Source organism: Macrobrachium nipponense, chromosome 46 (genome assembly GCF_015104395.2).
Source record: "Macrobrachium nipponense isolate FS-2020 chromosome 46, ASM1510439v2, whole genome shotgun sequence".
Classification (NCBI taxonomy): domain Eukaryota; kingdom Metazoa; phylum Arthropoda; class Malacostraca; order Decapoda; family Palaemonidae; genus Macrobrachium; species Macrobrachium nipponense.
In genome coordinates, this window is record NC_061106.1 from 43,598,245 (window position 1) to 43,612,422 (window position 14,178).

The window sequence follows — 14,178 nt, forward strand, 5'->3', positions numbered from 1 at the left end:
GAGGAGGATTCGAACCGACAGCACACCTTTCGTGGGGGCTCTCTCTCTAGTGAAGGGAATTATCTCCCTCACTCCTCACTCTCAATTCTTTCTTAACATTCTCACCCCCCTCCCTCACCCCTCCCCCCTCCCCCTCTCACTTTACAACACCAGCATGACTTGGGGTTTGGCTTTTGGCGCCGCCTCTTTGAACGACTCGAAATAATTTTCTCAAGCAAAGGAAAGCAAAGGCTGTTCCAACAGTTTTCTTCAGTGAGTCGGAAATATACGTCGAAAAATATGCACTCAGTATATTTTTATGCCTTGTAAATTAAGTATATTTGTATGCCTTGTCAATTATTTAAGTATATTTTGTTTTTATGCCTTGTACATGAATTAAGTATATTTTTATGCCTTGTACATGAATTAAGTATATTTTTATGCCTTCCTAATTAATTAAGTATATCTTTATTCCTTGCAAATCAATTAAGTATATTTTTATGCCTTGCAAATGAATTATTGATTAAGATGTATTGATGTTGGGTGGGTTTTTGACATTAATATTTGTAGGCTGTACATTTTAGACTACTTTTCAAGAAGTTTTTCCGGGAGGAATTTTTAAAGTAATTTTTTTTTAATTTTTTTTTTTGTAAGGAAAAAGACTTTTCAACTTGAGTACAAATTATTTTAAAACTATATCACTGCGTGGCCGGGAATCGAACCCGGGTCAACTGCTTGGAAGGCAGCTATGCTAACCACTATACCACCAACGCTTGAATAATAGACTGGTATTTTATTTATAAGGAATCAAAGTGCAATTTCTCCTAATGGGGGAAGTCCTTGATAGTCCACCTCATATAGATCTTATGTTTCTTTATGGTAGAACTAAGTTAGATATGCCTTTAGTAATATAAAAAAAGAGAGAGTAAAATTATATTGTGCATGTTGAAGGTCTTTAAAAGCGAGAGTTTAACTTGGAAGCATTTTGAAATCAGGGAGGGTCACACGCACCACCTTGACAGACGCCGTTGTGTACTTGTGAGGTTTACCTGAAATCCGGTATTATACTTTTGAACCGGCACCTGGTTTTTCCGGATATACTTGCACTTGTTCAATAAATGTTTGCTGCTTTCATGCTTGATATACCGTTGCAGAATTGTTTTTTTAAGCATGGTATTTTGTATAGGAACTTTGCAAGTTGTGATGGCGTTGAATTTAGCAAGTGTTTTTATAGGGACTTAGACCATGATTCCTTGTTGCTTTCTACCTTTAAAGCCACAGAATAGAAATGGTAGGGGGAATAACATGACGAACGTAATATCAAAATTTTCACAACAGGATCAAAAGCAGTATTACAAACCCATCTGGGCAGGTAGTCTAGACTCCCCCGGCGAGAGCTAACGGCTACTCTTCCCCCATCGGGGCAGGTAGACTGACTTCCCAACAGGAGCCAGTGGTCACCTACTCCATCTGAACGGGTAGACTGACCCCTTGGCAGGAGCCAATGGCTACCCTTCCCCGTCTTGGGCATGTAGACTGACTCCCTCGCCAGGGGTAACCTTTCATATCGGGGCAGGTAGACTGACTCCCTCGTTAGGGGTAACCTTTCACATCTGAGCAGGTAGACTGACCCCTTGGCAGGAGCCAGTGGTTACCCTTCCCCATGTGGGCAGGTAGACTGACTCCCTCGTCAGGAGCCAATGGTAACCCTTCCCCATCTGGGCAGGTAGACTGACTCCCCAGCAGGAGCCAGTGGTTACCTTCCACATCAGGAGCCAATAGTAACCTTCCCCATCTAGGCGAGTAGACTTACTCCCCTGGCAGGAGCCAACGGCACCCTTTCCTCCTCTAAGGTAGGTAGGCAGACTCCCTCAGCAGGAGCCAACGGCTGCCCTTAACTTCTTTATCGTCTGATTCCTGAAAAATGGGTCTGCTATAGCTTGTAAGGAGGTAGATTTTTTTTTTCTGGACCAATGTGTCCAAATCTGTGCCTTTCCATTGAAAGCTTTGGATTAAAGCAGTTTTTCGGAGGGCAGTTGATCTGCACGTAGCAGGGGAAGCTTATTAGCTGTAGTATACCTTGCCCAAGGGGATTGAAATAGCTGCAGTACAATAAAATCCAACCACAGGTTAAAGTTCGAGTGTAGTAAGAAACAGTATTACATTCTGGCAGTTCTTACTTGATTTAAGAACACGAAGGATTTAGCGGTCGTTTCTTGCCTTACTTTTTCGGGTTTCGGGTATTTCTTATATATTTCTTGTAATTTGTTAGTGGCATTTAGTGTTATCTATCACTAGAAGAAGTGTTGTCATGAAAATAAGAATTTTTTTTTTTTTTTTTTTTTTTTTTTTTTTTTTTTTTTGACATACTGCGTCTTATCTAAATAAAATATATTGCGATGGCCGGGAATCGAACCCGGGTCAACTGCTTGGAAGGCAGCTATGCTAACCACTATACCACCATCGCTTGATTGTTAAGGACTGCCTTTTCCATTTTAAGATTCAAAAGTAGTTTCACTTGGTTGGGAAGTTCTTGAGAGAAAATCCCGAGAATAAACCAGATTTTCTGTTGGGTAAAATCCGCGATTTTGAAATTTGTTCATAATTGTATAGAATAAAGTAAAATTATAATATCCAATTTAATGGTTTTATGACTCGAATAGAGTTTAACATAGATGAGCTCTTTGGAGGCTGGTTGGGTTACGATTCAGCTGGCTTTTTTCCAGCACGGGCTCTTGCCCCTAGAGCCGGCCGTAGTGAAGGAGGCTGCTGTTGAATTAGGTAGTACTGTTGAGACCTCCTGAATGTTTTTTAAACTTGGACCTAGTTTTCCAGATATATAAACCTGCAAGTTTTGAATAAATTTTTGGATGTTGTCACGTTTGTTTGATCCGAGTGGCACTTTTGCTGTTTTGAACCACGATTCTTTCGAGGAAAATGCCAACAAATTTAATACGAAATTTAAGATTGTAGTTTATGGAGGTGGGAGACAAAAAAAAAAAAAAAAAATAAAAAAAAAAAAAAAAAATAGTATTATACTGGAGGTGGAGAAACTAAAAATAGTATATACTTGGAGGTGGAGACAAAAAAAAAACAAAACAATAATGTTCATTTTATTACAAAGACGATTTCTATAGCAATTTGCGAACACTTAGATTCCAAAAATGCCAACATTTTGGCCATGCTGTAGTTGAATGTCAGCTAGAAATCAAAGTTGAAGGAATTGTGAAGCATATGAATGTGACGAAGTTATCTAGCTTAGCAGCTAGTTTTTCCTTCACTCCTTTGATGAAAACTACAGTTTTATTGCCCACTCTTTCTCTCTTCATCAGTGACCTAGAATTATAAGTAATTATCTTCACGGCCATCCACAAAAAAAAAAAAAGAAAAAAAAAAAAAAAAAAATGCCTTTCGCTTTGTGGTGATTATATATTGAGATGTTTTAATTAAAACATGCATAAATATTTTTCATTTGCGATTTTTTCTTATTAAAATATGCAGAAAAACTCATTGGAGATGTTTTATTGATATATGCAGAATATTAAATTCATTTGATATTATTTACTTTATTTTATTTATAAATTAAAAAAATCCTTGTTTCTCAATCAGGAGAGAGAGAGAGAGAGAGAAAGAGAGAGAGAAGAGACTTTGTGCTGGAAATCCAGTGAACGTTTCCAGACCCGTGATCCGTGACGATCACGCATGGAGCCCTTCCATATAATTAACGGTAATAATTGAGGTACTAACCACCAAAATCTATTAAATCAAACTTTCTCTTCTCTCATTTTCCACCACTGTTTAGACAGCTCTGCGAGGATCCTAACAGGTCCTCTCACAATTGAAACAAGTGTGCTACTTCTGACACAACGAGAGAGAGAGAGAGAGAGAGAGAGAGAGAGAGAGAGAGAGAGAGAGAGAGAGAGAGATTCAATGCCACGTAAACCACCTATCCATGCCAACATCTACCACACTTGTTATTTATAACTGTTTTTCCAAAAACATATGGTCACATTCAGAGAGGGTTTTAATTTGGCTTAAGTAGTATTGCGTTTTCCACAATTCTTTTGAATTGCATACTTGCAGTCTTCCACGTCACTTGAGCTTCAAGCTTGAAGATTTGAAATAGATATCTCAGAGAGAAGAGATGTAAGCGATGGTGGTATAGTGGTTAGCATAGCTGCCTTCCAAGCAGTTGACCCGGGTTCGATTCCCGGCCATCGCAGGTACATATGGTATCGTTTTATTTAGATTAAATTGGGAATGATGTACAAAATATCGTGTAAATGAAATGCATGTTCCTAATTAACTGATTTTAAGGCTTAAAAAGACTAAGTGTGGGTGTTTTGGAAAAGGTGATAATGCATTTGTAGTCTTCTATTCGTTACGCAGATCTAATTTGTTCTCATTTCACCCTGTCTAGTATGTTCTCATTTCACCTTGTGTTGCTTGCCCCGCCCCTTCTCACTCTCTCTCTCTCTCTATCTCTTTCACTCTGCATTGCAATAAAATTAAATGGAATTTTCATAATTGATTGGAGGGTAGTGGCATCAGTGCACCTCATGCGGCGCATGACAATTAACTTTTTCCACTCAAAAAGTTTGTCAAAATATTGATAGTTTCTTGGCTTAGCTGTTATTTTAAGACCACATGGTGAAATCAGACTTAATAATTTTAATATTCTCACGATACTGTTGTCTCTATTAACATATTTTCTGTGTGATAACACTGACTTTCAATTTTCATTGATTTCATTGCTTCCTTCCATCTCTCAGACTTGCAACCTGGAATGCCTGGAATGTCTTACAATCTTTCCTCACACTTGAATGTCTTAAAAGGTTTGTTGACCTAGAGGAATCAAGCGATGGTGGTATAGTGGTTAGCATAGCTGCCTTCCAAGCAGTTGACCCGGGTTCGATTCCCGGCCATCGCAAAACTTACCTTTAAATACTGGATGCAAACATAAAGGGGTTTTGTTAAACAGGGATGATAGTCAAAAGTTACTATCTACCATACCACGGAAGGGGACATTCCCTCTGTTGAGTATTTATTGTTCAGGTGACTTAGTAACTGAACTTTTCAGAAGTCATTTGTCAGTAATTATTATTTATCATTACTTGTAAAGAGTATTTTCTTTTGCAATATCTATTTTGGTTTCATTCCACATCATGTTGCTTCCCACTACCTCCCCCGCATCCCCCCCACTTCCTACAACTCTCTCTCTCTCTCATCTCTCTCTCATTCTCCTCTCTCTCTCTCTCTCTCTCTCTAATCTCTCTCTCTCTTCTCTCTGCTCAGACACGATGTCCAAAAGGGATAGGAACTCATGAACTGTCTGAAGAGTTACCTGTAATTATGGACCATTTTTTAAAATTCCCTAACCTGGTGTTTTTATCCGGACTGTGCTAAAGCTATTGGGAGTTTCCATCACCTCGTAGGTATCTTTTTATCTTCCCACAGGATAAAACATAAGCGAGTAATGCAAAGATATCTGGTCAAGTGAATATTCTCCACCATATTTGGTCTTCTTGATCAAATTTGGTGAATGTAGAGAGCTTAGTATTGCAAGTGTATTGGATTAAGAGTTTTGATTGTCATACCTGTTTAACAAAACCCCATTGTGTTTCCACCTGGTATTTAAATGAAAGTGTTGCGATGGCGGAATCGAACCCCGGGTCAACTGCTTGGAAGGCAGCTATGCTAACCACTATACCCACCATCGCTTACTTAAGCTATGTTGACAAACCTTTTATGACATTCAATAGTGAAGAAAGATTTTTTTTTTTACGACAATTACTGATACGACTTTGGGAGATGTAGGTAACAGGGAAAACAGAGCATCAAACTTAAATGAAAATGTTATCACATAAACAATATAATATTAAAAGACAATAATACCAAGAGACATATTCAGAGATAGTCTTATCTCACCATAAGGTCTTCAGATAACAGCAAAGCCAAGAAAATATCAACATTTTTAATTTGTAACTGGTCAGGTTTCATTCAGTTTAACACTTTTTTATTATATTTTTCTCATGATTATATTTCACTGATAATTTATGATGAAGAACTTGATATTCCGCGCTATCATGTATATTATTTAAAAAATAATATACATAATTATGCTAATATTATGTATTATTTGAAAAATAATATAATAAAACAAAAATCATAATCATTTTACTTAAACATTTTTTTGCGGTTGAAATCATTAAATTTTCCTTTTCCTAAGTCACAACCTTAAGGTTTGTCAACATAGTTAAACTAAGCGATGGTGGTATAGTGGTTAGCATAGCTGCCTTCCAAGCAGTTGACCCGGTTCGATTCCCGGCCATCGCAAACCTTCAGTTTAATTATCCCTCATGCAAATTATGAGGGGTTATTTAAAACAAACCATCATCAGATAACATAATTACTAATGTTGCAACTGGAATGTTACAAGTCATCCATCAACAAAAAAATCTATACTGTAAAAGACAGATTGCTTTCAGCAGTATCTAGAAACCTAAAAATGAACGACTGAGCTTCATCATTCCCACGTTATTTTCCGTCGAGGGCTGATATTACACAAAACCTAATTTAAGTCATTCCTTGACATATTTCCCCCCCCCCCCCCCCCACACCCCCCCCCCCCCCCCCCCCCCCTTCTCTCTCTCTCTCTCTCTCTCTGGGTCATAATCACAGGTAACTTTTCAGACAATTCATGAGTCGTTCAACTCACCTATCCCTTTGGACATGCTGTGGGCCATATAGAAGTGTTTCTGATGTGGAGGGGGTTATAGGGGAGGCTGGGGAGGTGGGGGTTATCAGATGTGGAATGAAAACAAAATAGATAATGCAAAAGAAAATACTTTTTACAAGAAATAATGATAATAATAATTACTGACAAACAAGTTCTCAAAAGTTCAGAGGATGAAACATGCTCCACCATATTTGGTCTTCTTGGTCAAATTTGGTGAATGCAGAGGTAGAGAGCTTAGTGTTGCATTTGTAGTGGATAATGAGTTTTGCTTGTCATCCCTGTTTAACAAAATCCCTTCCTGTTTCCACCTGGTATTTAAATGGTAGTGTTGCGATGGCCGGGAATCAAACCCGGGTCAACTGTTTGGAAGGCAGCTATGCTAACCACTATACCACCATCGCTTGATCATTTAAAGTTAACAAACCTTTTAAGACATTCAAGAGTGAAGAAAAATTTTTAAGATATTCACTGTTATGACTTTGGGAGGTGGGAGTAACAGGGAAAACAGGGGATTAAACTTAAATGAAAATGTTATCACATAAACAATATATTATTCAACTACAACAGCACCAAGAGACATATTCAAAGATCGTCTTATCTCACCATAAGGTCTTCAGATAACACCAAAGCAAAGAAAATATCAACATTTTGAATTTGTTACTGGTCAGGTTTCATTCAGTTTAACACTTATCCTATTTTTCTCATGATTATATTTCCCTGATAATTTATGATGAAGAACTTCATTTTCCACGTTAATAAGGCTCTTTAACATAATTTTTGAATTATATAAAAAATAATATACGATACATAAAGGTAAAATAATGAACATTTTATACAAACACTTTTTTTTTTGCAGCTGAAATCATTAAATTTTCCTTAGTCACAACCTTAAATGTCTTAAAACGTTCTTCACACTCGCATGTCATAAAGGTTTGTCAACTTATATTAAGTAAGCGATGATGGTATAGTGGTTAGCATAGCTGCCTTCCAAGCAGTGACCCGGGTTGATTCCCGGCCATCGCAAACTTTCAGTTTAAAATATCCCATGTAAATTATGAGGGGCCATTTAAACATCACACTTATGGAAACAAAATTACTAATGTGTAACTGGGTACTGTCCAAGTTATCCCCATCACAAAAAAATCTATACTGTAAAAGAAGGAAGGTTGTTTTACTCAGTATCTAGAAATCTAAAAATAAACGACTGACATTGTCAACTGGTGTTAATTCCCTTAATATTTTCCGTCAAGGGCTGATATGACAAGACCTATTTTGAGTTATTTTATGATGACATATTCATTCTCTCTCTCTCTCTCACCACATATTGAACTTCAGAAGTTTTTAATTAAATAATAATTGTTGAAGGATTTTCACTAGACAAGACATCTTTGCATTCCTTTTGCTTATGTTATATCCTGTGAGATGATAAAAAATATATCTACAAAGTGATGGAAACTCCCAATAGACTTAGCACAGTCCAGAATAAAAACACCAGGCTAGGAAATAAAAAAAATGGTCCATAATCACAGTTAACTTCACAAACAATTCTGGAGTCATTCAATCACTCCTGTCCCTTTTGACATGCGTGTCTATGAAGTTGTGTGTTGTGTGTGTGTGTGTGTGTGTGTTTTGGGGTTAGTAAAGAGCAACACAGTGCGGAATGCAACCAAAATAGATTTTGCTAAAGAAAATACTTTTTACAAGAAATAATTATAATAATAATTACTGACAAACGACTTCTGAAAAGTTCAGTTATCATGTGACTGTACAATACACAATTGATGGAATGTCCCATCAAATCTTATGTTTGTGGTTAGGCAGTTGAATAATTAAATTTTTCTTTGTCCCAACCTTAACTATCTTAAAATCGTTCTTCACACTTGCATGTCATAAAAGGTTTGTCAACATAGCTAAACTAAGCGATGGTGGTTTTCATATGGTTAGACATAGCTGCCTTCCAAGTAGTTGAAAACCCGGGTTTTTCGATTTTTCCCCCGGGCCATCGCAAACTTTCAGATTTAATTATCCCTCATGCAAAATTATGAGGGGGTCTATTTAAAACAAAAACCAATCATCATGATAACATAATTACTAATGTTGCAACTGGAATGTTAAAGTCATCCATCAACAAAAAAAAAATCCTATACTGTAAAAGACAGATTGCTTTCAGCAGTATCTAGGAAACCTACAAATGAAACGACTGAGCTTCATCATTCCCACGTTATTTTCCGTCGAGAGCTAATATTACACAAAACCTAATTAAGTCATTCCATGAACATATTCCCCCCCCCCCCCCCTTCTCTTCTCTCTCTCTCTGGGTCATAATCACAGGTACTTTTCAGGCAATTCATGAGTCATTCAACTCGCCTATTCCTTTTGACATGCGTGCCTATAGAAGTGTTGTGTGGGGGGGGGGGGGGGGGAGATAGGGGAGGCTGGGGAGTAGGGTATCAGATGTGGAATGAAACAAAATAGATAATGCAACAAGAAATAATGATAATAATAATTACTGACAAACGACTTCTCAAAAGTTCAGTTATTAGGTGTGACCTGATCAATACTCAGTAGGAGAAATGTCCCCTTGAATGGTATGGTTCATCACGTCTGATAATAATGGTTTAAGCATAAGCTCAGAGGATTCAACGTGCTCTACCATATTTTGGTTTTCTTGGTCAAATTTGGTGAATGTAGAGGTAGAGAGCTTAGTGTTGCATTTGTAGTTGATAATGAGTTTTGATTGTCATTATTGTTTAACAAAATCCCTTCCTGTCTCCACCTGGTATTTAAATGGTAATGTTGCGATGGCCGGGAATCGAACCCAGGTCAACTGCTTGAAGGCAGCTATGGCTAACCACTATACACCATCGCTTGATCATTTAAAGTTAACAAACCTTTTAAGACATTCAAGAGTGAAGAAAAAATTTTAAGATATTCACTGTTATGACTTTGGGAGGTGGGAGTAACAGGGAAAACAGGGGATCAGACTTGAATGAAAATGTTATCACATAAACAATATATTATTCAACTACAACAGCACCAAGTGACATATTCAAAGATCGTCTTATCTCACCATAAGGTCTTCAGATAACACCAAAGCAAAGAAAAGAAATCAACATTTTTGAATTTGTAACTGGTCAGGTTTCATTCAGTTTAGCACTTATCCTATTTTTTTCATGATTATATTTCACTGATAATTATGATGAACTTCATTTTCCGCGCTAATAAAGCTCTTTAACATAATTTTTGAATTATATAAAAAATAATGAACATTTTATTAAGCACTTTTTTTTGCAGTTGAAATCATTAAATTTTCCTTAGTCACAACCTTAAATATCTTAAAATCGTTCTTCACACTCGCATGTCATAAAAGGTTTGTCAACATAGCTAAACTAAGCGATGGTGGTATAGTGGTTAGCTTAGCTGTCTTCCAAGCAGTTGACCCGGGTTTGATTCCCGGGATATTCAAACTTTCAGTTTAAATATCCCATGTAAATTATGAGGGGTCATTTAAACATCACAATTATGGAAACAAAATTACTAATGTTGTAACTGGAATGTCACAAGTCATCCATCAACAAAAAAATCTATACTGTAAAAGAAAGGAAGGTTGTTTTCCTCAGTATCTAGAAATCTAAAAATAAACGACTGACATTGTCAACTGGTTTATTCCCACAATATTTTCTGTCAAGGGCTGATATGACAAGACCTATTTTGAGTCATTTTATGATGACATATTAATTCTCTCTCTCTCTCTCTCACATATTGAACTTCAGAAGTTTTTAATTAAATAATAATTATTGAAGGTTTTTCACTAAAGATATCTTTGCATTCCTTTTGCTTATGTTATATCCTGTGAGATGATAAAAAATATATCTACGAAGTGATGGAAACTCCCAATAGCCTTAGCACAGTCCAGATAAAAACACCAGGCTAGGAAGTAAAAAAAAATGGTCAATAATCACAGGTAACTTCACAAACAATTCTGGAGTCATTCAACTCACCTATCCCTTTTGACATGCGTGTCTATGAAGGTGTGTGTGTGTGTTTTGGGGTTAGTAAAGAGCAATGCAGTGCGGAATGCAAACCAGAATAAAGATTTTGCAAAAGAAAATACTTTTTACAAGCACTAATGATAATAATAATTACTGACAAATGACTTCTGAATAGTTCAGTTATCATGTGACCTGTACAATACACAGTGGATGGAATGCCCCATCAAATCTTATGTTTGTGGTTAGGCATAACACTCACTGGATGAAACATGCTCCACCATATTGGTCTTCTTGGTCAAATTTGGTGAATGTAGAGAGCTTAGTATTGCATGTGTAGTGGATAGTGAGTTTGATTGTCATTCCTCCCTGTTTAACAAAACCCCTTTCTGTGTTCCACCTGCTATTTAAATGGTAGTTTTATAGTGCCGGGAATCGAATCCGGTCAACTGCTTGGAGGCAGCTATGCTTACCACTATACCACCATCGCTTGATCTTTTCAACAGAGCAAACCTTTCAAGACATTCAAGAGTAAAGAAAGATTTCTTCAAGACATTCACTGTTGTGACTTTGGGAGATGGGAGTACAAGGAAAACTAGTCATCAGACTTGAATGAAAATGTTATCACACAGAAAATATATTATCAACGACAACAGCTCCAAGAGACATATTCAAAGATAGTCTTATTTCACCATAAGGTCTTAAAGATACAGAAAAAGCTAAGATAATATCAACATTTTTTTTTTCAATTTTGAATTTATACTGGTTAGGCGACTTCATTCAAGTAACAAATTATCCTAATTTTTCATGATTATATTTAATTGATATTTATGATGCAAATTCATTTTTTACTCCAATAAGGATAATTAAAACACAATTTTTTCAAACATTTAAAAATAATATACATGAAACAAAGGTAAATTAATTAACATTTCGAGTAGTCTGCATATTCGTTGGGCAGGCCTCATAACTCCTTCTGTCCGGGCCGCCAATCCCTCCGCCAAGGTAAGTAGTTCCACCGAAACAGCTGGCCGACAAAACAAGCTGATGACTCGTGTGCCCCGATCGCGACCCCGAGCCCGACCCAAAAAGCCATGCGACCTTCTCAGTTGCTTCTTGCTGTCCTTCCGACATGGCTTCGTCATCGTCCCCTCCCGCGACCTCGTTGCGATCCCACTCACGAACAGTTTGCTGCGGCCAATCCTGGTCTCGTTTAATTGATTTGATGCTATTATGTAATGACGAAAGGTCATTATTAATATTTTTAATGAAAAGTGGCCTTATTGGCGATTTCAGCGGTCAGTGTGTTAAGTGTGATGAAGGCACATTCGCCCTGGTCAAGCATGGCGAAACATTCCAACCCAACAAAGGTAAGTCCGGTTTATACTTTTTTTTTTTTCTTAGCAGAAACATACGAGCTTGCAAAGAATATTACTGACCCCTGTGGTAGCGTGCGCAGCGCAATATTTCCTCCTGCCAAAACATGTCGTGCCTGCCAAGAATCTTTAAAAAATGCGGATAAGGCACGAAGCGCCGTTCCGCTACGGCCTTACTGATGCATATTTTTCTTGCCAGAACATAACGAGCAAGCGCACGCAGCGCAATATTACCTCTTGCCGAAACATGTCGTGCCTGCCAAGAATCTTTAAAAATGTGGATAAGGCGCGAAGCGCCGTTCCGCTGCGGCATTACTGATGCATATTTTTCTTTGCCAGAACATATGAGCTTGATCGATTCAAGAATCTTTAAAAATGTCCATTTTCATTTCCGTGTCCGTGGCTTCCCCCACCCAAAACCCCGATTCCCAAAGCTTCCCCCTTTACCGTTTTATAAACTTTTGGGTATTCCATTACTGCACGTTTTCAAAAATAGAGCCAAAAACATACGTCCGCCATCTTTTTTGTATTCGTCCGCCGATTCTCTAGCAGAAAGTACTCGTGCCCAACGGATCGACAGGCGCTCCAAACGTTTCCTATAAACTTTTTTTTTCACTGCTGAAATAGTAAAATTTTCATGAATCACAACCTTAAATGTCTTAAAATCCTTCTTCGCACTTGCATGTCATAAAAGGTTTGTTAACACAGCTTCACTATGCGATGGTGGTATAGTGGTTAGCATAGCTGCCTTCCAAGCAGTTGACCCGGGTTCGATTCCCGGCCATCGCAAACTTTCAGTTTAAATATCCCTCATGGAAATCATGAGGGTTATTGAAACAAACAATAATCATGAAAACATAATTACTAATGATGCAACTGGAATGTTACAAATCATCCATCAGCAAAAAATCTAAACTGTAAAAGAAAAGTTGTTCTCCCCAGTATCTAGAAACCTAAAAATAAACGACGGAGGTTATACACATTGTTGAAGGATATTCACTAGACAAGATATCTTTGCAAGATATCTTTGCATTCCTTTTGCTTATGTTACGTATATCCTGTGAGATGATAAAAAATATATCTGTGAAGTAATGGAAACTCCCAGTAGCTTTAGCACAGTCAAAATAAAATCACCATTTTAAGAAATGAAATAAAAAATGGTCTATAATCACAGGTAACTCTACAGCCAATTCTGGAGTCATTCAACTCACCTACCCCTTTTGACATGTGAGAGAGAGAGAGAGAGAGAGAGAGAGAGAGAGAGAGAGAGAGAGAGAGAGAGAGAGAGGGGGGGGGGTTTAGGGAGGTGACGAGGAGCAACACTGTGAGGAATGAAACCAGAATAGATATCATTGCAAAAGAAAATACTCTTTGCAATAAATAATAATTACTAACAAATGACTTCTAAAAAGTTCAATGATCAAGAGACATGCCACAATACTCAATGGATGGAATGCCCCCTTCTATGTTATGTCCAATCAAACCTTATGATGGTGGTTAAGCAGAACACTCATAGGATGAAACATGCTCCACCATATTTTGGTCAAATTTGGTGAATTTAGAGCTTAGGGTTACAAGTGTAGTGGATAGTGAGTTTTGATTGTCAATACATGTTAAAAACAAAAGCCTTGCTGTTTCCACCTGGTATTTAAATGGTAGTTTTGCGATGGCCGCAATCGAACCCGGGTCAACTGCTTGGTAAGGCAGCTATGCTAAACCACTATACCACCATCGCTTGATCTTATTACGCTACAAAACGTTTAAGACATTCAAGAGTGAAGAAAGATTTTTTAAAAAATATTCACTGTTGTGACTTTGGGAGATGGGAGTAACAAGGAGAACTAGTCATCAAACTCAAATGAAAATGCTATCACACAGAAAAATTATTATTCAAAGGACAATATCACTAACAGACACATTCAAAGTGGATTATCCACCATAAGGTCTCCAGTAACAGCAAAGCTATGAATATCAACATTTTGAATTTGTAACTGTTTAGGTTTCATTCAGTTTAACAGTTATCCTATTTTTCTCATGATTCTATTCAACTGATAATATATGATGAAGAACTTCATGTTCTGTGTCAATAAGCATC

General features: G+C 37.3%; 1 long non-coding RNA gene and 4 other non-coding genes across 5 annotated transcripts in view; 4 read left to right on the forward strand and 1 right to left on the reverse strand.

Moving 5' to 3' along the window:
• The window catches only part of LOC135214993 (uncharacterized), a 266,054-nt gene that overhangs the window by 105,093 nt on the left and 146,783 nt on the right, over positions 1-14,178 (forward strand). The window lies entirely within an intron of this gene.
• On the reverse strand, positions 2,375-2,446 carry Trnag-ucc (transfer RNA glycine (anticodon UCC)). Its single transcript has one exon. It is a non-coding gene; the product is annotated as a tRNA-Gly (tRNA).
• Trnag-ucc (transfer RNA glycine (anticodon UCC)) lies at positions 4,130-4,201 on the forward strand. The gene has a single exon. It is a non-coding gene; the product is annotated as a tRNA-Gly (tRNA).
• On the forward strand, positions 4,838-4,909 carry Trnag-ucc (transfer RNA glycine (anticodon UCC)). Its single transcript has one exon. It is a non-coding gene; the product is annotated as a tRNA-Gly (tRNA).
• Trnag-ucc (transfer RNA glycine (anticodon UCC)) lies at positions 12,801-12,872 on the forward strand. Its single transcript has one exon. It is a non-coding gene; the product is annotated as a tRNA-Gly (tRNA).